Below are 24052 nucleotides of genomic sequence, written 5' to 3'. Positions count from 1 at the left end.
ATAAATGAATGGGTGTGGCTGGTGTCCAATAAAACTCTATTTGACACTGAAATTTGAATGTCATGTAATTTTCATGTATCATGAAGTATTCTTCTTCTTTTGATATTTATTCAACCATTTTAAAATTGAAAACCATTCTTAGCTTGAAGGGTATGCCAACAAACAGTGGGCTGGATTTGGCCCCGGGGCAGCAGTTTGCTGGTACAGATCACAAAAACTGGGACTGCCTGGCCCACAGCTCCGTTCCCCATGCAATCTGGATCCTACCTGCACTAGGCACTTTCTTTCAGGTTCCAGGCTCACAGTAGGTCCTGGTCCGTGTTTAGTGAATAAATGTGTATCTAATCCTGTGCTGTCCCTGGCTTTGTCTTTCCCCAATCGGGATTGATTTACCACTCCCTCGAACTGCCTTCTCTTATTCTCTCATTTTATCCAGACCCTTCCCTGAGGGCATACAATCAGGCTCTCAGACTGTTATGTGGGATTACCAATACTCATTTACTGCATCTTTTAGCCTAGTGGGAAATTTTACTTAAGTGACAATTTCTCCTGCTTCAACTAGATGCAGAACTCAAAGTTACCCTTGCCTGGGTAACATTCTCATTCTAGCAAAGTCTTCCGGTCTTCAAGCTGGAACTAGTGGCCAGGCTAATTAAGGGATATTTTGTGATATCTTCCCTTATAAAAGTAAGCTGCTCAGTTACCCCCTTTGGCTTCTAGAGAGGTAAGCTCTTTTAGCTACTAAACTTGGTTCAGTGCTCCTCCACAAACTTGTTGGCAGTAAAGAAAAACCAGGTACTAAATATAGATCGTCTCCATTTGTGCTGCCAAGAAACGGTGCATCCCTGTGCTTCACGCTGGGAGCATGGGTTTTATGATGGCTACTTCGCAAAAGAACCAAATAATTCAAGCCTGTCTCCAGGGCCCTTGGAGCACTGATAACCAAGCCCATGGCAGATGCCTTTTGTGCAGTGTTCAGCTATGTCCTGATGAGCACTCTGTAAATGTCCTTTATCCATCTAAAGGCATTGTCTGAATGTGGCCAGAGCTCTCAGACTCAAATGAGCCAAACAATATTTTCACATGATGCTTATTGGTTTCCAAAACTATTATGACTCTACTGGAGAACATTTGTAGCATCTACTCCAATACCATGACACCCCCACCCATCCACGTGGGTGTGATTGTGTCTGTGTGATATGCTGGGCTAGTACCCAACTCTGCCTTTTAACCCAGAGGTCAAAACTGCTTCATTCATCAGGTGATCCCGTGAGTCAAGGTGTGGCCAGGGTCACTCTTCAGGTATTTGTTTTAAGGTATTGCTCTATGTTCATTTCTAAGGCTATTGTTTATGAGTTGTGGTATTCCAAATGGTTGTGAAGGATTTTCCTTATTCATCCTAGTGAGGGAATGTTTTTTTGCTTAGGAAACACCATAGTAATTCCAGGGATGCAGGATGATGCACAGGCATGGTAGTAACAGAGGAGGCAAAAAAAGGGGGAGGTGGATTGAAAAAGTCGTTACTCTAAAATAAATAAACAATTGGAGACAGTGGAAGACAGGGAGGAAGAGAAAGGATAGGAAGAAGAATAGTTGAAAGGGCATTGAGAACAAGTATTCCCAGTATGTGATTTTAGGTAGATTACTGTTAATTTTCACCATTTCCCCAGATCATCCGTAAAGTGTAAAAGACTGCTACACACATCAAGACTTCGGATTTTTTGGGTTTGCATGATGGTGAAGGGAAAATAAAATCAACTCAACTCAAAGGTAAGGACAGTGTTCTACATTCGAGTGACACAGAACTTCCAACCTTAAAACAGCCAGTTATTTTACCAGCAAAATGAGTTTATTCAGGAATGTCAGAGGAATTGCAATTCAGGACAGGCAAGCTATGGTGAAACATAGGCAAATCCAGAGAGACAGAGGGAAGGTCAGATTTTATTAGGTTTTAGGAAGAAATTGGAGAGGGTTTTTTTGAACAAAATTTCGCTGGAGAAGAACAAGAGTTCAAGGTTGTGGAGGTTCCTCATTGGCTGTAAGCAGTGGTGAGTGCATTGTTGCTGGGACAAGAAGGGATCTTCCTTCTTTTTCCTAAAAGTAGGAGATGAAATTCTCATGTGAGTAATGTCCTCCCTTGTCAAAATAATTCTTATCTTCCTTCTTCCTGTTGGTTATGCAGGCTGCAAAGAGTGGTACACGTGTAAGAGCTGCTCCTTCTGGGCTACCTGACTCCATTTTAAATGAGATTTCCTTTATTTATTTTCATAGAACAGAAAAGAAGGCAGTCTATGGTGGCTAATCCAGCAGGAGGAGGCAGGGGAAGCCTGCAAGCTAGGTGTGCATGTGGTGTTTAATGGAGGAAAGCAAAGAGATACAGAGTCTATATGCTTACCAAGGACCACAGCAGAGCTGAGACTCATCCACAGGTGTGTTGGGAGCAAAGGTGGACGACTTCTACTGCAGTGGGAGGGGAATGGGGGGCCCACCTCTCTCCCACCCTGAAGCTGCTGCTGGACATTTTCCAGGATGTGCTTCCAGAGATCCTTTGTCATGAACTTCCTGACACCATTGCATGAGAAACATCATCCTGTCCCTCCCTGTGGTGAATCAGGCCAGCCTGCCTAAAAATGTCCTCCTCATCAAGAGGCAACATCCCTATTGGCTGGCCCCAGGGCTGAGCACTGCTCCCTGCCTGTCTCCTCCACATCCTTCCTATCAGAGCCCTATTCTCCAAGTTGCTGTCTTGCAGCTGTGCCAGGGTATTGTCCAGGGCTAGCAGAAGAGCAGTGGCTCTGTGCAACACCAGAGATGGACATGGAACCAGCAGACCTCCAGCCCGGGATGAGTCTAGACTTCCCCATGGCTGTGAGAATTCTTACAGCTTTCACTTTGATGTTTAACTTCTAAGGTCAGCTAGGTTTTAAGGAATCTCTTCAACAAGAGAATTCAGCTTGGCTAGAGAAAGAGGAACAGGGGTACAATGAAAAATCATGCTCAACTGTTTGATGGTGTATAACATAGGTGAAAATGACCAACTACTATTCAAAATCCGTGGATAGGATAGAGCAAATAAATCCAAAGTCAAGAAGAACAAGCCCGGGACTGACTGGAAAAGTAATTTAGCACTAAAGGATGGAAAAGGCCACCTACTGAATGGTAGAAAATATTTGCAAATGAAATATCTGATAAGGGGTTAATATCCAAAATATATAAAGAACTCATACAATTCAATAGCAAAATAACAAAGAATTTGATTAAAAATGGGAAGAGGATCTGAATAGATATTTTTCCAAAGAAGACCTACAGATGACCAACAGGTACATGAAAAGGTGCTCAACATCACTAATGATCAGGAAAATGCAAATCAAAATCACAATGAGATATCACCTCACCTGTTAGAATAGTTACCACCAAAAAGATAAGATATACCAAGTGTTGGCGAGGATGTGGAGAAAAGGGAATCCTTGAGCATTGTTGGTAGGAATGTACATTGGTGTAGCAACTATGGAAAACAGTATGGAGGTACCTCAAAAATTAAAAATAGAACTACCATACAACCCAGCAATTTCACTTCTGGATATTTATCAAAAGGAAATGAAAACACTGACTCAAAGATATCTGTACTCTCATGTTAATTGCACCATTATTCACAACAGCCAAGACATGGAAACAATCTAAGTGTCTATCAACAGATGAATGGATAAAGAAAATGTGTGTATACACACAGACAGACACATACACAATGGAAGATTATTCAGCTGTAAAAAAGTAGAGCATCCTGCTATTTGCAACAATATGAATGTACCTGGGGGCATTATGCTAAGTCAAATAAGTCAGACAGAGAAAGACAAATACTGTATGATCACATTTATATGTGGAATCTAAAAAAGGGGAAAAAAAAAGAACTCAAAGATACAGAGAACAGATTGGTGGATGCCAGAGGCAGGATTTGGTGGGTGGGCACGATGGGTGAAGGTGATCAAAGGGTAGAAACTTCAAGTTATAAAGTAAATAAGTTCTGGGGATGCAATGTACAGCATGGTGACTCTAGTTAATAATACTGTATTATGTATTTGAAAGTTGCTAAGAAAGTAGATTGTAAAAGTTTTCATCACAAGAAGAAAAATTTGTAAATATGTGAGGCGATGAATGTTAACTAGGCTCATTATGGTGGTGATGTCACAATATATACATATTTCAAATCTTCATGTTGTGCACCTGAAACTAATCTAATTTGTATGTCAATTAGATCTCAAAATTCTCTTTGAAGAATAAAGAAGAACACTTGCCATAATATGTTCTAAGATGACTGATATACAAGGTCTTCAAGTGTTGAGAGTACTCTGCAAGGGCAGAGCTGTCAGAATTTCAGTGGGGCCACTTGGGGGCAGATGATCAAAATATAAGACTTAGAAAAAGTCCAGATATCAGCACAGAGGCTGGCTCAGACAGTGGCACTCCATGGAGGCTGGTCCTTTTCCCTCCCATCACTGACTCGATTCCTTCAGATTGGGAATATTTTTAAGAAATGTAAAACAGTAATATGTAAATATACACCTTTGAAAAAATATTTATCTCTGAACAGCTCAACAGGAGGGTAGGCAGTTGTAATTAATACTTTTGTTTCCTCTCCTAAGCCCCAGTACATAGTTGTATATCTTGTTTTTTTGAGGAAGATTAGCCCTGAGCTAAGATCTGCTGCCACTCCTCTTTTTGCTGAGGAAGACTGGCCTTGAGCTCACATCTGTGCTCATCTTCCTCTAGTTTATATGTGGGATGCCTACCACAGCATGGCATGCCAAGTGGTGCCATGTCTGCACCCAGGATCTGAACCGGTGAACCCCGGGCTGCTGAAGCGGAATGTGTGCACTTAACCACTGCACCACCAGGCCAGCCTCCACAGTTGAATATCTTAGTTGTAAGTCATTCTAGTTCTCCTGTGTGAGATGTCACCACAGCATGGCTTGATACGCCTTGTGTAGGTCTGTGCCCAGGATACAAACCCACAAACCCGGGGCCACTGAAGCGAAGCACACAAACTTAACCACTTGTCCACAGGGACAGACCCTGTAATTAATACTTTTTGATAAATTACAGGAACATGAATCATATTATGCCTCCCTTTTTTATATTTTATTCTTAATTGTGATAAAAAACATAACATAGAATTTAGCATCTTAACCATTTTCGATTGCACATTTCAGTAGTATTAAGCATATTCACATTGTTGTGCAATCATCGTCACCATCCATCCACAGAAGTTTTTCATCTTCTTCCAAATGAAACTATACCCATTAAACACTAACTCCCAATGCCCCCTCCTTCCAGCCCCTGACAACCACCATTCTACTCTCTGTCTCCATGAATTTTTCTACTCTAGGGACCTAACAGAAGTGGAATCATACACCATTTGTCCTTTTGTGACTGGCTTATTTCACTTAGCATAGTGCCTCAAGTTTCATTCATGTTACAGCGTGTGTCAGAATTTCTTTCCTTTTTAAGGCTGAATAATATTTCATTGAGTGAGTATAATAGACTTAGTTTATCCATTCATTAGTCAATGGACGCTTGGATTACTTCCATCTTTTGGCTGCTGTAATGCTGCTATGCACATGGGTGGACAAATATCTCTTCAAGTCCCTGCTTTCAATTATTTTGAACATACACTCAGAAGTGGAACTTCTGGATCATATGGTATTCTACATTTAATTTTGGGGGGAACTGCCATTCTGTTTTCCATGCTGGCTGCACCATTTTACATTCCCAGCAACACTGAACAAGAGTTCCAGTTTCTCCAGATCCTTGTCAACACTTATTAGTATTTTTTTAGTAGTCATCTTAATGGGTGTGAGGTTCTATTTCACTGTGGTTTTGATTTGCGCTTCCCTTATCATTAGTGATGGTGAGCATATTTTCATGTATTTATTGTTAATTTGTAGATCTTCTTTGGAGAAATGTCTATTCAAGCTCTTTGCTCTTTTTTTTTTTAAAGAAGATTAGCCCTGTGCTAACATTGCAGCCAATCCTCCTCTTTTTGCTGAGGGAGACTGGCCCTGAGCTAACATCCATGCCCATCTTCCTCTATTTTTTTATATGTGGAATGCCTGCCACAGCATAGTTTGATAAGCCCTGCATAGGTATGCACCTGAGATCTGAGCCAGTGAACCCCAGGCTGCTGAAGCGGAAATGTGCAAACTTAACTGCTGCACCACCAGGCTGGGCCCCTCTTTGTTCATTTTTTAAACAGATGGGTTGGTTTTTTCTTGTTGAGTTGTAGGAGTTCTTTATATATTCTGGATATTAATCTCTTATCAGATATATGATTTGCACATGTTTTCTAGGAGGAACTAGGAAGAGATTCTGAAAGAGAAATGGCCTCAATATTAAAAAAAAATGGGTGTTTTCTAGCTGGGAGAAAAATAAATAAAATAGCATAGGAAGAACATTATTAAGTTACTTTTGGAATCTCGACCATGAACTCCTTGAGGACAAGCCCATATCTTTAGTATCCAGATGAATGCGTGGAAGTCAGAGGGCACCTACTCTCTGCCTCATCTGCTTTGACTCTCCTATGGACAAAGTGTGAGCCAGGACATTTAATTTAATACCCCCTAGAGGATGACAACAAAAAAAAACAACTTCTATCGTTCTAATGGGGAAACTTTGAATCTCTCTCACCACAAAGTAATTGCTTATGCCAAATGTAAACATTTAAAGCCTTTCACATGTGGGTCAATTCATCTATTCCTCAAGTACTTATATTGACGTGATACACACCAGGCTCTGGACAAGGGCTCCCAGTGGTGAGCAAAATCAATGACTCCACCTAGGGGAACTCACAGCCTGGAGTAGCAGATAGATGTTTAAATAGATGATGGTATACACGAGGCTGAGAGATGATAAGTGTGATGAATGTTGTGAAAGAATGGTGCATCTGTAAGACCTCTTTGTTCAGACAATAAAGACCCCTCTAGACAGTTTAAGAAGAAAAGATCTGTGTTAAAGGATTTTAGGAAAACCAGGCTGAGAGGCCACAGGCTGGGGACAGTGGCCAAAGTGGCCACAGAGAGCTGCAGCTGGCAGAGTCTGCAGCTGCCCACACAGAACTAGGGCACTGCTGGGACCAGCCTCAGCCACCCACTAGAGCCCACTTGCCTGCCCCACTGCTGGGTTGAGGAACTTCACCTCTACTTCAGAGCTGCCAACGATGCATAAGGGGGCAATTCACCAACACGGGAAAGAGGTGAAAGGGTCAGGAGGCCAGAAAGTGTACTGCACAAGCAGATGCGTGTGCACGCATCAGGGGAGAGAGCTGCATGTGGCAGGCCCCATGGTGGGACAGGACAGGGAACCAAAGCGGCATCTAGGAGCATCCACAAAGAGTGGCTGGCATGCAGAAGGCAAGGTTGAGTGTGGGGAGGACCAGCCTGCCCAGCCTTCCTCGTAGGCACCTCAGGGCTTTAGTCTGTATTTCAAGAGAGATGGGAGGTGATTTGTTTTTTCTGTGTGTGTTTGTTTTTGGTGTATGAGGAACATTGGCCCTGAGCTAACATCTGTTGCCAATCTTCCTCTCTTTTTGCCTGAGAAAGATTGGCCCTGAGCTAACATCTGTGCCAATGCTCCTGTACTTCGTATGTGGATGCCACCACAGCATGGCTTGATGATGAGCGGTATGTAGGTCCCCACCTGGGATCTGAATCCGCCAACCCTTGGGCTGCAGAAGTGGAGCATGCAAGCTTTACTACGCCACCAGGCCAGTGCCTCTTATTTTAAGGAAGGGATGGAGGTGTAGACGTGATTATTATTTTACTTTGAGGAGGTCCCTCTGGAAGCAATGTGGGCAATCCACTCTGAGGCTCCGGGACACGAGGGACTGGGGACACTGTTAGGAGACTGTATCCACTGGAGTGCCACCTTGAGAGTGGAGCTATCTGTTCCTTCCATGAGTCCCAGATGCCTACAGGAGTGGCTGGCACACAGTTGGCTCTCAACAGATGTCTGTGGGGTGATGGAAATACTGTGGAAGACTCAAAAGTCCAGGGAGCAGAAGGTGAGGGCATGGGCTGGGCAGCAGGTCGTGGGGTCCACAGAGGTGGGTGAGCATGGAAGGGACCGGCAGTTAGGAAGAGGGACGTGCCAAGGATTGCCTGGATGCGTTCTCAGAAGTAGAGGACATGTTTATTATATTTCATCAAGTCTCCAGGGATGAGGTACAAACTCTAAAGGAAACTACCAGATAAAACCAGATAAAGTGTGATTCAACTCAGAGGATTCTAAATTTTGCTGGTTAGGCACATCTAACAGTAAACTGTTTTTGAACATGAACCTTTAATACATATGTATATATTACCAATGGATTGTAAACCCAAGCTACTGTGCTGGTAAGATCAAACACGAGCATAGAAGTCCCCATGTTCTATTCCTGCATCCTGCTGAGCGGATCGTCTTACTTCCCCTGTGATTCACACACCCTACTTTGGAGGATGCTGCCCTAATGGTGTCCTTCCCCAGTTGATGTTATCAAAACAGATGGGAGGGAAAAGATCTGCTGGAATCTCCAGAAGAGGCAGAAGTCGGAATTTATCTCTGTGATTCCTGGACAGGCTGGGAAAGGAAGGACAAATAGAGTCAAATGGTCAGTAATGGCCAAAGAGCAGAATGCAGGGATGTAAGTGATGCTCAAGACCACTCTCCTTGCCTGATGGGAACATTGTGGAGACCGTGATGGTCACACTGTGCCCCAAGGAACCCTACAGCACTGTGGAGTTGAGGCGATGACTAGACAGTTGGACAGCGGCCCCCCATGCTTCTCCTACCAGAACAATGTGATTTGTTTAAACTGTTGGGCTGGGCATTTGCTTTCATTTGAACAAAGGGCTCTGTGACTAAACCCAGCATAGATGCCACTGTCCCAGACCTTGTGGCCACCCTGTGCTCACTACTCAACCTCTCCAACCCTTTTCCCATCACTCCCAGCTCACAGAATACATGGAGGTATTTTGTTGAACTTTATCAGCCGTGTGGGGAAGGCATGGTTATCATCCCAGTTTTACTGATTCTGAGCTCAAAGTCTTTGGCACAATCGTGGATGGGAGAGTCAGACACAAGCCTGGTGGCCCTGGTGCTTGTTCAGGGGGACCACGGCTCAGACGGCAGGCCATGCTGCCCTCCACATTAGGGCAGAACTCAGCAGCAGCCGTATGTCCTGGAAATCCATCTTGGAAGACATCCTGGCTCTGCTTCTAAGTAACTCCTTTTCTTCTCACAGTTTGCAACCATCTAAGACTATCATCTGAAAACACTTTGGAAATGCATACAGGAGCCCCCAGAAGCTGCGGAGAGTGGATGCCCTGCTGTGTGCCATTATCGGGGTCCCTACAGGAAAGCTCAAGAAATTAAGAGCACTGTGGCCTGATTCTAACTATTTTCCCCAAATGAAGAATTTTTTATAGAGAGCTGGCAGGTAATATTATATCTGTCCAGTGTGACACCTAGGTAATTTCAAACAGGAGTTTCAGATGTGGTCTTCACTTGTCTTTCCTTTGAAATTCCTATCACATTTCCCAGATACTTATTGAGTCTACTTCTCTGCCTAGGGGAAAAAATAACACATAAACTTTACTTCTGATTCTCTTATTCAGCTGAGACTGAATGCCACTAATGGGAGATGATCAGAACATCCTGTGAAAGATGAGTATGTCGTTGATGCAGTCTGAGAAATAAATCTCTAGTGTGAATTACTCCACTTGAGTTTGACTGCACTGCAAACACTGACAGGAGCCCACGAAATGGGTAAGATTTGCATCTATTCAACATTCTAATTGCATTCTATAAATCTTGATATCTTTCCCTTTGCTATCTCTGCAAACATAAATATCTATCATTCCTGTTGTTCTTTCCAGACTACAGAATATTGCTTTTCCCCTTTCTTTACAACCAAGAGCACAAATGAATGTGCAGCTTTTAAACCCTGAGCGGCTCTAGTTTCTTTGAAGCAAATGCTAAGCATGACAGGATCTGACATAAAGGCAATATTAAAAACATATTTGGTAGAAATATACTGTCCAAGTCTAGGTGGAGTTGACGTGTAGGGACCTAGTTTTGTCTGTTTATAATGGGATGGAGCTTCACAGATGGGATTTAATAAAGAGTATACAGACAGGAAAATGGATCCAACACATAACTGTTCCTGCAATTTGCCATTATGTATCACGTCTTGTCTGCTTAGAAAAAAGAGGCACCTGCAAAACAAAAAGAGAGCGTTTCTTTGGGGTCTTAGAATCGCAATTTGGGAACACAGGTTCTGGCAGCAGCCAGAAAAGTGTTCCCCTGAGAAGTGAAAGTCAGAAGTTCTTATTAGCAACAAGGAGAGCCCAGAACAATCATCTAAGTTGTTTGTTAAGATGTACGATTGGAGGGTAAATTTATGTTACAGCTCATTGGCTTACTCAAGGACATCTTGTAGTTACCAGAAAAAATACATTTTTGCGCAGTCCTTCAGAGAGTCCTTTCTCAGCAAATAACTCCTTTTTGATAAGTCAGCAAGGTCAGCACAGTTTCATGTTTTTAACAAGATGGAGTCCAGGGTACAAAATAGAGTCACTGCTGACAACTCACTTCACAGTCTCATGCAACAAAATCTTCTGCAGTGTGTAAGAGGCTGCCGCCTGCCAGGGTGTGTCTCCCAGAAGGGACGGGTAGAGAGGGGGGTGGGTGGCAGTGTTGGTTTTGATGCTGCCACCAGGAGCAAAACCACATTTCTTGGAGAGAGAGTGTGAGAACTAGGGGAGAAATGAACAGACTAGGCACTAAAAAAAGACAGGCAGGCAGGGTTCTGAGCTAGAGTTTTGCAAGCGCATCTTGAGCCAGGGGTGGTGTTGGTGAGCTTCCTACAGTGCTCGTGCCTGTGCTGTGGCATCCCGGAGCATTACAGCCAAACGGTGGGAAATGCAGGTGGGCGATTGCCTTTTTTTGGAACCTGATTTTCCTGCAAGTAACTTAAGCTTCATGAATATTAAGCACTAAACTTCGAGTAAAAACTGGGCATACAAAAGAATGTCATATTCTCAGAAATCTTCAGCAGGGAGAATTTCTTCTCTAGTCTCCTCTGGGTCCACCTGCTACTGTTTCTCAGAACAGATGCTAAGGCATCAGAATGAACAATGTTGAATTATTTGGGGATGGTTTGTATGTTTCTAATGCCTAATTTCCAAGCGTCTGCCACTTCTTTCTCAAGACTCCCTCTCACCCACACAAATGAGCTGGCTTAGTAATTGGTCAGTAAACTTGTGGTTACCTTGAAATTCACAAAGCAGAGAGGTCAGTTTATAAAAGAAAGACCACACAGCATGCAGTCAATTCTAATTCTTACTATTTTTCAAAGTGATTATTTATGTTCTGTGAAGTCACCTAGAACACTGCATTAGCAAATTCTGAGCCATTGCTTCTAGGAGAAATACAGGGGTAGGTCCCTGTGAGCCTCTGATCAAAACATTTTCTTCAAACATTCAATGCTTAACCTTGTTTCATGTGTGTTTCTGTTTAAAGACACCTTATCTAATACATATTGTGGATTCATTCATGTTGAACTCACCGCCAACAGCACTATAACTCATGTCTGAAAGAAGCTTATCTAGCTCATGCATTTTCTCCATAAGACACATCACAGCTTTCTTGCACTAGGAACACTAGACGGCACATCAGCATTACACTTGGGGGCCATTTTAAACAGTGAAATCACCAAGAAAAAGCACAAAAATTAAAAAAAATGTGACACTAAGTGGACTGCAGAAAGGACACTTGCTTATGACATGAGAGCTGAGACAAGAAGGCAAACCATCTTCTTATTCTACCTCAGCTGGGAATGTGAGCATCAGATTCAAACTTTTCATCTTGCTGTGAATGACTGTGAAAGTTCTGTGAGAACTGATCTTGGGGTTACAAATAAATGTTAGCAACCAGGAGAATTCTCAAATACGGAATCCTCAGATAGTGAGGATCAACTGTATTATGTTAATAACTTACTGACAACTGATCTCCCCAAAGAATTCTGTCAACCTAAAAATAAAGAGCCAAAATGAGAGGCAGAGAGGTGTTTATTTTGAGATCAAAGAATAACAAGCTGGGGAGCACAGATTCATATAGAAACTCAAAATAGTGTCCTGCTAGGGAGTAAAAATCAGGGGCTTTTAAGGGCAAAGAAGGGAGGTTCTATTACAAAAAATTTTAATTGGAGTTGGAGGCAGAAACTAGACTTGGCTAAGCATTGATTGGTTATTGATTTCATCTTCAGAAAGCTCACAATCCTCAGTCGTTGTGACCAGGATGTATGTTCTCCTGCTGACTTCTCAAACAATTGCTGGTAAAACAATTGCCATTTTGACCCAGTCCAATGTTCAAGACAGCAAGGCAGTTTCACCGGAAAGGCAGGTCTGATTCCATTTTCAAATGGCTCCTCTATAGTTAAATTTGACAGTTCTAAGAATATAAATTCTCTTAAGTGATATATTTAACTTGTGGTTGTATTTTCTTTTGGATGGGGGAGAGGCTGTTTTCCTTTTTTTTTTTTTCCAGATAACCAAATGCCATTGTAATTCTCATAATTTGAATTGTCTCATAATTTCTCAAGTTTCAAGCTTGAAATTCCTTTGAGGTTGAAGCAGGACAGACTATGAAATTTTTTGCTTGAATGGACTGAAAGTGTGAATGAAACATCCACCATGTGAGAGCATAGCTGTTCAGCACAGGGCCGATGCTGGCTGCCAACTCTGGCACATACGTCTGGACCTCGGCATGCTCTGAATCCTCCCTGTGCCTCAGCTTATTTACTTGTAAGTGGAAAATAATAGTGCAGTCAGATAGCAAAGAGTCCAGACTGAGGTAAGGAGAGATTTTATCCTAAAGGATTATTCCATTTAAGAGAAGGAGCTGTTGCAATAGGGGGAACGCTCTGACCATGAGATCTGCAAGCATCTCAGATGTTAGGCGCTGCCCTGCCTACCCTAGTGGGCTAATGGGCTCTGGAAAGAGGTCCTTTGCATGGCAAAGGCATAAATGGGCTTAAAATCTGGGTTTTGGGGTCTGAAGGATCTGCTCCTTAGTGCATAGTCAGCCTTCGCTATGCCTCAGCTCCCTCACACTGGTAACGGATTTCCCATAAAGGTGGGCTGTGGGGAGGACTCGGGGAGAGTGCAAACAAGTGGGTCCCTGGAACAGTGCTGGGATGTCACAAGAATGACAATCTGGAAAAAGATGCTTTCTAAATGAACTGTGTTAGACAAGACCTCATATTAGAATATTACCAAATTCACTGCAATCTTCTGGCTACTGTGTCCCCACTTCTGTCTGTGGGGCTATGTATGAGGTGTGGGGGAAGCAGGTGGCAGGTAGCAGTTTGGTGACGCTACCTATAAATCACTTTTAGTACTAAAGCTCATTTAAAGTAATTGTGTGTCCATTAAAAATATATCTTTGGCTCAAATTGGAGAAGAAAGTGATGAAACCCCACTATTCTCTCTTCTAACAGTACATCATTTTGAAGGATAATGCATTGAATGCCTAGAATTTAACATCATTCTCCAGGAATACACCGTGAAAATGCTGTGAGCAGAGATCTGATTTTAGTTTGAAATTATACTAATCTATTTGAGTTCTTAGCTCTGAACTTACAAAATCTGAATTTTGAACTAAAAAAAAATAAGCCTTTTGTCCATTAATTTCTGTGAAAGTGTTGATAATCTGCTCAATTCCTTTAGGGTAAAGGTTGGCCTGTAGGCCCAATTATCATAAATTCCAACAGATATTTATTAAGTGCCTGTGTTGTGGCCCAAACTTTTTACTTGTCCTTCTCTTTGTGGTGCTCTGTTTACCACAGAACAGTCTGCATGTGACAGCTTCACTCAGACAGAGGCTGCTGGTTCCTTAGAGAATTGAAGCTTTGGAAAGGTACATGTAAAACCCTCTGCTAACAGCGTCCTTGGTTTCTCAGAACGATACTCAGAGCTTGGAGAGATCAGTGTTCTTTTGCTTATATGACAGTCTTTCTTCCCTTTGCAATTTCTATCTGAGCCAAAGGTCTTTTTAAGACATAGTTTTTCTTTTTTTTTGTTTTGCTGAAGAATATTGGCCCTGAACTAACATCTGTTGCCAATCTTTCTGTTTTTTGCTTGAGAAAGGTTAGCCCTGAGCTAACATCTGTGCCGGTCTTCCTCCACTTTATATGTGGGATGGCTCCATAGCATGGCTGACAAGTGGTATAGGTCCACACCTGGGACCCAAAACCAAGAACCCGGGCGGCCAAAGCAGAGTGCACTGGATTTAACCACTAGGCTACGGGGCCAGCCTTGAAGACATACTTTTGAAAAGAACATTTGTTTTGAAACATAAACGTATTTAAAACTGTGCAGCCTCTAGGAGTCCTTTGGTATTTGGTGGTCGAATGACCTGAAAGGTGCCTGGCATTTCAGCAACTTGATGTCCGGGCTTTGATCTGCAGCTGGAACTGCTGCTCCCTCTGATTGTACTTGGACACGGCAGCTTGAGGGCTGTTCAGTTGGTTTCATGGCCATCTTGCTCTGTTGTTTTCCTCTTATAAACAATTAGAGAACAGGAGAAGAAAGACAAAAGGTTAGCTGTGTTCCGAGGAGTAGGGTAAAGGGCTCATCTTGTCCTGAGGGCTCTTTGCCTTTCTTTCCAGATCTTTTCTTCTACTTCTACTTCCAGCTCCTTCCTTTTCTTCTCCTCAGCACAAGTTGTACCTTCTGGAAGCCATTCCTACCCAGGAGAAACACAATCTAAATAGGAAAACCCAGAGCACTTTACAGGCACTACTGGTCTAGAAGTCACAGCTATACCCCTGCTCTGTCTTATCTCTCAGGGTCTTGGGTTCATCATCCACACAACGGGAACAATAATAATAACCATTTCTTAGAATTGTTGTAATTAATTAATGATACAGTATCTGTAAAGGGCTTAGCATACAGTAAGTGGTCATTAAATATTAGTTACTTGCATTATTGTTACTATTATTATTATCAAATAAATTGATGCATCCCTGGGATGTTTCTATTTTAAAAGTAGCCTGTGTAAAGACATAGTCAATTAATCTCTGCAGGTGGAAGTGCAGGCATGACAGTGCCTTAGATCAGATCTGGTTTTGAGCAATTGGTCAATATCCCTGATGTCCCTCTTGTCAATACTCCACATGGCCTCGGGGCGCTGTGAGTGTGGTCACAGAGAGAGGGAAATGAGAAGAGAGACTGTGCAGAATAGGAGTTGCAGGTCAATTCTTCCCTAAAACTTAATGTGCATTTAACTATCCGAGAAATAATTTTTAAAAATAGAAAGGCATAGATTCCACAGGCAGAGGCAGGCCTGGGGCCCTGGTGATTTATCCCAATGTTGGCACTGTGTGACACCCATTGACTCCATAGGAAAAGATGTGCTTAGGGGGAAATCACCCTGTCTGTGGCTCACCCTTCCAAGGTATCCAGTGCAGTTCTAAGGGAAATATTTTACAACTCCAAGGTGTAGACAACTGACAACAATGAAATTTCTTCTTGTCTGTAACCATGTAAACTCTGCAGTGCTTTGAAGATGCAGCTGACCTCCTCCCCATGGTACAAAAGGCCACTTGCCTCCATTTTTACATTCTTGTCAATATTCTCGATCTATAAAAGCATTTGTTCTTGGATTCTTCTTCACTGTAATTGACTGTAACATCTTACTAGGTCCTTCATTGACAATGGTTAAATAAACTCTTTAACATCTGTTCAATTTATAAATGTATGGGAATCTAGATTTCGCCTTTGTTTGAAAATCACTTTTTGACAATGCCCTAGTGACCCAGCTCAGGGTGTTAGTACTCTTTGTAGCCCCACTAGAACAGGTCTGTTTGATTCTGGCTTTTTATTGATCCATAAAGAATTCAAGATAGAGTCTCATTGTTGTCAACTCTACACTGATTCTGAGTCATTGTTGCTTTAACATCCAGTGTCTCAGAAACTGTCGTGTTCCAGGTGCACGTCTAAATGCTCACAGAGGGAGATGGGTGAGAACTGGAGAAAATAACCGTCACTCAAACTGCTAAGATAAATCCAGGTTCACAAATACTACAGTCTGTGTGACTGGATCTGCATTCACTTCTAAAACATATAATGATTTTTATAAGATTGAGGAAAAACAACTTATCGTTTTGATTGAATTTTGGTGAGTCTTGTTTTCTTAGCAGGGAAGCAGAGGGATGGCTTCCCAGGACCCCCAGCCAGGGTGGATGGTGATGAAACCTGTGAGGCCCAGGCCTCCTGGTTCACTGGCCAGGATGCCCATCAAATCTGGGTCTCCAAAGTGAGGAAGATCTGCCTCGATTCCAGTTAGTGGAAGGCAGTTCATAAGGAAAGCATGGGCTTTGGCGCTTGGGCCTTTGGCAGAGACTTTCGCCTTTAGGGTTGGTACTCTCTTCCTTAGGGTGGAGTGCCTGTCCCTCTCTCCTTCAGGCAACGTTCCAGTACCACGTGAGGAACACACAGGGTGCCTAGTGCTTGCAGCTAGCAGGACTGTGAAGGTGTCCTAGCCAAAGGGAAACAAGTAGAGGCTCCTAGACTCTGTTCTCAACCTCAGGTAGGTTACTCTTTGCAGGGAGATAAGGCCCAGCGTGGGTTTTACCAACAACAAAAGGCAAGAGGATCAAATTGCTATCAGCCGCATTGGTAAAGAAGTTGGAGGAGTGGAAACCTCTGAAGCCTGGAGTGATTTGATTGATTACCTAATTTTGAGATGTCTACTTGCTAGTTTAAGACCTTATTCAAAAAATCACATTTGCAACTGCTCTTGTCAATGCATAGAACATTGGGAAATAATTTTTAAAAAGTGAATAAATCAGGCTAAGGGAAGATGAAGGAAGAAAAACCAAGAGGACTCCGGGGAAATGTTAGTGTACCTAGTGGTGCAGACTTCCTGGTTTCTTGTCCAGAGATATAAAGCGGAAGCAGGATGGAATACCAGCAGGCATGCGTTTAGGTGATCCTGAGCTGCACGTGCTCATCCTAGATCCTCTCCATCTCAGTAGGAGATGAGCTGCATCAGAGCAAAGGAGGTGGGAGTCATGGGTGGAAGCTGAGCTCTCTGGAGCCCACGAGCAGCTCTCATGACCCAAGTGTGATCCCCTTAATAGGGGTTTTCACACAGGTTCTTTGCACTGCCCCGTAAACACTTACATAGGACTTCTCAGAGCAGAGCACTGGCCAGGTCGCGGTCTCGCAGGGGTGGAAGGACCTGGGGTGATGGTGGACCTGGGGACCAGAGTGGCCAGAAGAGGAAACCCAGGAACTTTGGGAAACCATAGGAGGGGCAGCCCAAACCACACAGAGCCAACAGGTGTCCTTGGTATTTGCCCTGAATTCTGGAAGAATAAAGGGCTGCTCCTTAATTCTGTGAGGACGTTAAGTGACAGGGATAATCCTGTCGAGCCTCCCTGTCCCCAGGGAGCATGTCCAACGTTAGCGACCAAAGCTCTGGGAACAGCTGGAATTCCACCCTGAGTCTCCGCCTGTCACCAGGTCTCAGTGCCCCAGAGAAGGGACATAGGGAGGTGGCCATGATCAGCTTGCAGCAGTGCCTTCCTGTGCGCTGACCGCTGAGAATAAAGCCTGGTTCTGCATGCTCACCCCAGCCGGGAATGTGACGAGTAAGTGCTGTAAGGGCTCGCTATCAGCATCATTGTCACCACTACTTCACTCAACTGTTTGTGAGCATCTAGAGGCACAGAGCTTTAGCTCTGGAAGCTCCTCAGCGTATAGCACTCCATCGTGCTAGTTATGTGGATGGAGCTGGTGGTTGGGTAGTTAGCTCCTCAGCTGTTGGATAACTGTTCCACGCATCTGCTGCAAGGCTGCCTGTTCAGACCCATGTGGCTCCTCCTAGTGGTTGTGTCCCCAGAATGTTGCAGAGATGAAGGCTGAGAAATGATCAGAGGAACAGTGTGTTACATTTTTGAATGTGAGCAGCTTGTCTAAGTGTTTTGAGACATTATGCTATTTCATCTCTATAATATATGCAGAGCAGGGATATATAACAGAGATGGATCTTATACTCAGCAAACTAAGGGGAAAATAATTATTACTACTATTTACTGAGTGTGTATTATTGCCAAGAACAGTTATAGGCACATTGCATTTATTATATCTTATCCTCACACAAACAGAATGGTGAGTAGAATTTTCCTGGTTTACATTGCCCTGCCCACAAATGTCCATGTAGAATTTCAGGCCTCTCAGTAACCCTGGAATATGGTATTATTATTTCCATTTATGTCGTGTTGTGAATGTGACCCATGGTGCATGGCAAGGTTAACCACATGGTCAGGGACGCACAGCTCACCAGTGGTCGCACCCAGACACTCTGGTCACCCTCCAAAGGAGTCTGTGACTTTGTCAAATTATTGACCCTAGACACAGGACCCAGGGTAATAATGATAATCATTCTTTATGTTTGTGGATATTGTGTGATTTACAGAATGCCCTCCCGAGTGTTGTGCCTTTAAGGCTTGGGCCATGGGCTTGGTCACATCTCACAGTCTGTTCTGTTCCTGTCCCTCATCGTGGTTACATGGTCCAAGTCCAAGTTTGCACTCTTGTCACTCAACCTGCAGCCCAACCTAGGGAGAACGCAGAGGCGCGCCCAGAGTCAGATCTCAGTTGAGACACACATGGTTCATTGTTTCACTTAGCCTCTTGTATTTGTTAGCCATTCTCCTCTTTAAATTTGAATTTTACAGGAATATGCTTTTATGTGAAAAGCATTAGCTTCACTTGAAAGATAAGAAATATAAAACAATATGATATAATGAATATGCTACAAAAAATGTAGCATAAACAATATGATAGAACTAGCACCAAACATATTGGTCATTTAATTTCAGCAAATATAAATGGACTAAGTTTTTACAAAAAAAAAAGATTTTCAGTTTGGCTAACAAAGTAAAATCAAAATCTAAGTGTGTATATGAGAGAGAGAGAGATGGAAAAAGGCTAAAAATAAAAGGATTGTCAAAGACACACTGGGGCAAATGAAAATAAAAATGCAGAGTAGCCATCTTGAGGCACCCCAGTCCATGCCGGCTGGTCCTGCTGACACTCCCTGGATCTCTATGCTCCCTGTGGTCCTGTGTGACTCCTCCTCACATCCATTTAGCTTGAGCAGAGAGTGATGAAATATGCACAGGCTGAAAAAGGCTTGGTGCGTCTGATGAAGTAGCCCTGGACTTAGAAGGGGCAAAGCTAATTCTTAGAAATTGGCTCTGTCTCCTCCAAAGCATGGCAAGCCAGTAATTTATATGTCAGTGTTGCCAGACTGTGAATATGCTACAGCTAACCCTACTGGTTAAACTCAGAAAAAAAAAAATAGAGCAATTTTATAACCACTGAAAGGTGTGCTGTTATTTTTGTTTCCCCCAAAGGAAGTGACGTGCTAGGAGAGGAAATATAAATAGCCCTCTCTGCAATAAAAACAGCATTTCTACTTGAGACGATTTCTAAAGCTGCTGGGATGTGCTTGACTATGTGCTTCAGAGCTACCAAAGCACATGCGTGACTCATTTCTAAAGGATGGAGCTGGAATGGGGAATTGAGTGTGAATATCCTACAAAACAATGAAAAGACCACAAGGCCAACAAGTATGTGCATGTGTATGGATGTGTGTGCCTGTGTTTGTGCATGTGTGTATGTGTGTGCAAGCGTAAGTGTATATGTGTGTGTATGCCTGTGTGCACCCATAAGTGGGATCCAGTGCTCCCATTCAGATCCTAGGGAAATTCTGGGCCAGTCATGGAGGCCTCATCCAGAGACCTAGCTGGGAATTAGAAGTCGTCCTTGTGAAGGGTGTTCAGGCTCCTGCATGAGCGCTGCTAAGGCTTCTAGAAGTTAGACAGATTCCCCTTTGCTCTTTTCTTTCCTTCCCGCTCATAACCAGTGAAGGATTTTGAAGACAAAACATCTGGGGACCCCTTGAGCCAGAACACTTGGCATTTGCAAATGCCATTGACTCACACACTCTGGGACCCTTGTAAATGATTCCGAAATGGAAAACAACCTTGCTTTCCTCAGAGTGAAGCAGTAGCTGTGAGTTATCCTCTACTTTATTGGAATGGTAATAAAGTTCATCTTCTTCATTCTCAGGGCCTCTCCACTCCATGATTACTTCTGTAAGTAGAGTGATTAAAGTTGGAGCAGAAATCCATTTGAAACCAATTCATACTTTGTCTCTGTTTTCCAAAGGGATAAGGCTGATTTGTGGAAACAGACTCTGATCCATTTGTCCAGACTGCAGTCCAGACAATTACTTTTCACATTTGAACATGTTTTATAATGTAACCCTCTGATGTTTCTGGGTTCTGGAATTCTTTGTATTGGTGTCATGCTCCAGCGAGTGAGTGAGGATGGTGGGGAGGGCTGACTTGGTGTCCAGATCCTAGGGGATCACAGGAGAAGAGGGAAACAAAGGGGCCCGTGGGACGGAGGCTGCACGGGCTCCACCGGGAGCTGCAGGACCCAGGCTCAAGCCTCTGTGCATCCTGCTGGCAAACACTTTGGGACAAAGTGGGTCCCATGGCCTCTCCATGGCCTGGGTGGTGGTGTGCTGCCTCCCTGAAGGACAGGCAGGATGGGCATGAAGAGGGGACCGGCTGAGCCCCAGGCCAGGCTCTGAGTAAGGGTGACAGAGAGGGCCCAGAAGGCACTGTCCATCTTCCAGGAGAGAAAGGAAAGGGACTCCTCACCTGAGCACACCTGGCCCAGCCAGGACTACACTCCTCCACTGGCTTTGGGGCCACCAGCAAAGGGGCACTGTCAACTCCCTCTCCATGAAGGGAAACAGGGTCAGGGTGACTTTGCATTTCAAAACTGCCAAGCTTAAACTTCTATTTTAGACCAGGGTTGGTAACTTTTTCTTCAGGGGGCAGATAGCAAATATTTTAGGCCTCTAGAGCCCTCAGGCTCCGGCACTGCTTACTGTGCTGTTGTTGAAGCATAGACCTTGCACATACAGGTGGGTGTGGCTGAGTGTCAACAAAGCTGCATTCACAACAGGCCTTAGCCTGCCAAAGTATTTTGCTGACTTCTGTTTGGGCCTAAAGATTTGGGAAGGGTACTGGCTGACAAAGTTACCCTTCCAGCTGGGGGCAGCTAGATGAGATCTCCCAAGTAAGGAAAAGGAGGCAAATTCAAAGGGCAGAGGATTCAGACTCTTGTGGGGAGGAATCCTCTGCTGCCCCTGGAGATGGAGTCTTGGGTACCCAGTTTATGTTGAGGGTCTGGAAGCAGCGTACATGCGGAGAGTTGGTCGGTGGAGGTGGACGCAGGTCATTACAGACAGCCATATCAAGAGAACACAGATTGGAGCAGAGAGGTGGATGGCCCTTCCCCACTGCGGCCGAGGCCTTGCAATACCCAGAAGAAAGGAAAGGTAGAAAATCTAGAATTTCACTAAACTGAAGACAGCAAATTTGCTGAAGGATGCATAGTCCTGGGGTGGCTGACCCTTATTACTGTTTGCGATTAGATGGACTAGAAGATTGAGCCAGAGACTAGCTTTAATTATAGGAATGTGATTCAAATCCCATTTTTACAAATGGGTATATCTCCATGAAAATCATGTGAGTCACAATGCCACACATTTATTGGCAAAAGGTAATAATGGGGCAGGGAAGCTTAATTTTAAGCAGTGTCCATGACTTCCAGAGAGGAGCCTCACCTGCACCTGTGCTGGGTAAACCTGTGAGAAGTTTAATGCCTTCTGAGTTGAGTAGAAAGCAGGTCTTTCCCGGGACTTGCTCTGAGGAAACGTCTGGTAATGTGAGGACAGCTGTTCCTGAGATAGTAACAGGAGTGCCAGTCTGTGTGTGTGCATCTATTCATTTTCATATTTGTGTTATTCTTACTCTCTAACTGCCAGAATGAGCCTTCTACTTCCCTTCTGTGCACTTCCCACAGACCCTCTAAGTTTCAGTCTCAAGGTGAAAGATACTCCTCTGTAATCAAGGTTAATTGGATGAGAAGCTGAATATACATTTGGACAATGGCCAGACCATTTATGACAGTAGAACTCTGTACAACCTCTGCAACAACAGGCCCACCACAACCTCTGCAAGAATCAGCCAAGAATTGTCAGCACTTGGTCAATGATGGCCAACTTCCCTGAGTATTTTCCCTTACTCCCAAAGTCAGGACCAACTGGGAAAAGCCAAATCAATCACCCAGAACGTCCTGCTTCTAGTTAGCCCACCTCCAGTTTCCCAAGGCCAACAGCCTCTTATCAGGACACCCCTGAAGCTGTCCCTTTTTTACTGTAAGCTCTCCCACTTCTCTGCTTGCCTTTGAGTCTCTGCCAAATGCAAATAATGGTGGCTGACTCCCTTGCTCTAGCAAGCTCTGAGGGAATAGCCTCTGCTTACTTTCATTTGGGTGGGCTTTCTTTATTTCTACACAGAGACCCTTGACTCCTGCTCTTGCCAACAGAAGAGCACACAGGAGCTGAGGGAAGAAAAGGATGTTTCCTCTTTCATTGCTCTTCTCTCATGCTTTTGGATTGGGAAATCTGGTGTCAGGGATTTGGCTACCAAAATTCAAAGAAAACTATTTGTCTAATAAATAAATAGTCTCATTCACTTGCTTATAGAACTTTTGATAATTTTGGTGCAACATGGAGCAAAGTTTCAATCTGCATCTTTATTTCTTTTCTGCTTATTAGAACTTTATTGTTTTTATTTCTGATTATTTTCAACCAAGTATGTATGATGATATGTGTAACACTAAGACAATGAAACATCCCATTGCCAACACTGATGATTGGCTGGAACCGTTGGAGAAGCAGTGGAGAGAAGAAGTTGAGATCCACTTGTCTTGTGGAATGAGATACCTAGACCTGATTCCTGGCCTCACAGCTCACTGGGTGTGTGATCTTGTTTCCTTATCTATAAATACGTTTATAAAGTGTGCCAATCTTGTGTGACCTTCGTGAGGATTAACTGAAAATACAGTTGATATACATTAAAAACACTTAACATGTTGTGATCTTGTGATTTATAACAAAAAATATATATTTGGTCTTTGCCTTGTTTCTGGCAGGGAGCTTCTAAAACCTTTGGAATTTCCTAAGCGATAAGAGCCATAAAGGTATCTTGATATTCATAACAAGTCCTGGTCAACCATACCTGAGTTTACATTGATGAGGTGATTTTTGGAAAGCCCCTAAGGATTGGGGCTGGTTAGAGGGTTGTAACTTTCCGTCCCACCTCTTGAACCTCCAGGGAGGGGAGAGGGGCTGGAGGCTGAATCAATCACCAATGGCCAATGATTTAATCAATCATGTCTATGTAATGAAGCCCTTTTAAAAACCCAAAAGGACAGGACTTGGAGAATTTCCAGGTTGGTGAACCAGAACACATCCATGTGCTGGGTCCCACACTTCACAGGGAATAGAAGCTCCTGTGCTGGGGACCTTGCCCTATGTATCTCTTTATCTTTTTATTCATATCCTTTAATACTCTTTGTAATAAACTGGCAATCTAGCAAGTAAAAGGTTTCTGAGTTCTGTAAACTGCTTCAGCAAATTAATCTAAGGAACGGGTCATGGGAACCTTTAATTTGATCCATAGCCAGTTGATCAGAAGAGCAGGTGACAACCTGGACTTGTGATCGGCTCCAAAAGTGGGGACAGTCTGACGGGACAGACTGACTCCTTAACCTGTGGGGTCTGATGCTATCTCTAGGAAGACAGTGTCAGAATTGAGTCAAATTGCAGGACACCCAGTCAGTGTCTGTGGAGAACTGAGTTAATTGCTTGGTGATGTTTGGAAAAAAACCACAATGGACACATCAGCAGGAAATGTTAAATGCTGCTATCATTATTATTGCCAAAGTGTGAGAAAATGGTTAGTGACAACTAGTAATGTGCATATGGATGACTTACTCATCTTATCATGGAATGATGCTCTTTGTCTTTCTGTTTTTATTTTCTACATGATGTAATTTTGGGATTTTTTTTTTACTTGGTCTCA

General features: G+C 43.4%; 1 long non-coding RNA gene across 2 annotated transcripts in view; it reads left to right on the top strand.

Moving 5' to 3' along the window:
- Window positions 1-24052, top strand: part of LOC139075511 (uncharacterized) — a 51081-nt gene that overhangs the window by 8486 nt on the left and 18543 nt on the right. The window contains exons 1-3 of one of the 2 annotated variants that reach the window (XR_011525949.1): window positions 1669-1770; window positions 2272-2429; window positions 9645-9795. This is a non-coding gene — a long non-coding RNA (uncharacterized lncRNA). Of the gene's footprint in view, window positions 1-1668; window positions 1771-2271; window positions 2430-9644; window positions 9796-24052 lie in introns of those variants that run through there. The other variant, XR_011525948.1, reaches the window with a different exon arrangement.

Source organism: Equus przewalskii, chromosome 1 (assembly GCF_037783145.1).
Source record: "Equus przewalskii isolate Varuska chromosome 1, EquPr2, whole genome shotgun sequence".
NCBI classification, from domain to species: Eukaryota; Metazoa; Chordata; class Mammalia; order Perissodactyla; family Equidae; genus Equus; species Equus przewalskii.
Note: the sequence above shows the minus strand (reverse complement) of the source record. Positions and strands in the feature narration are given on the sequence as shown.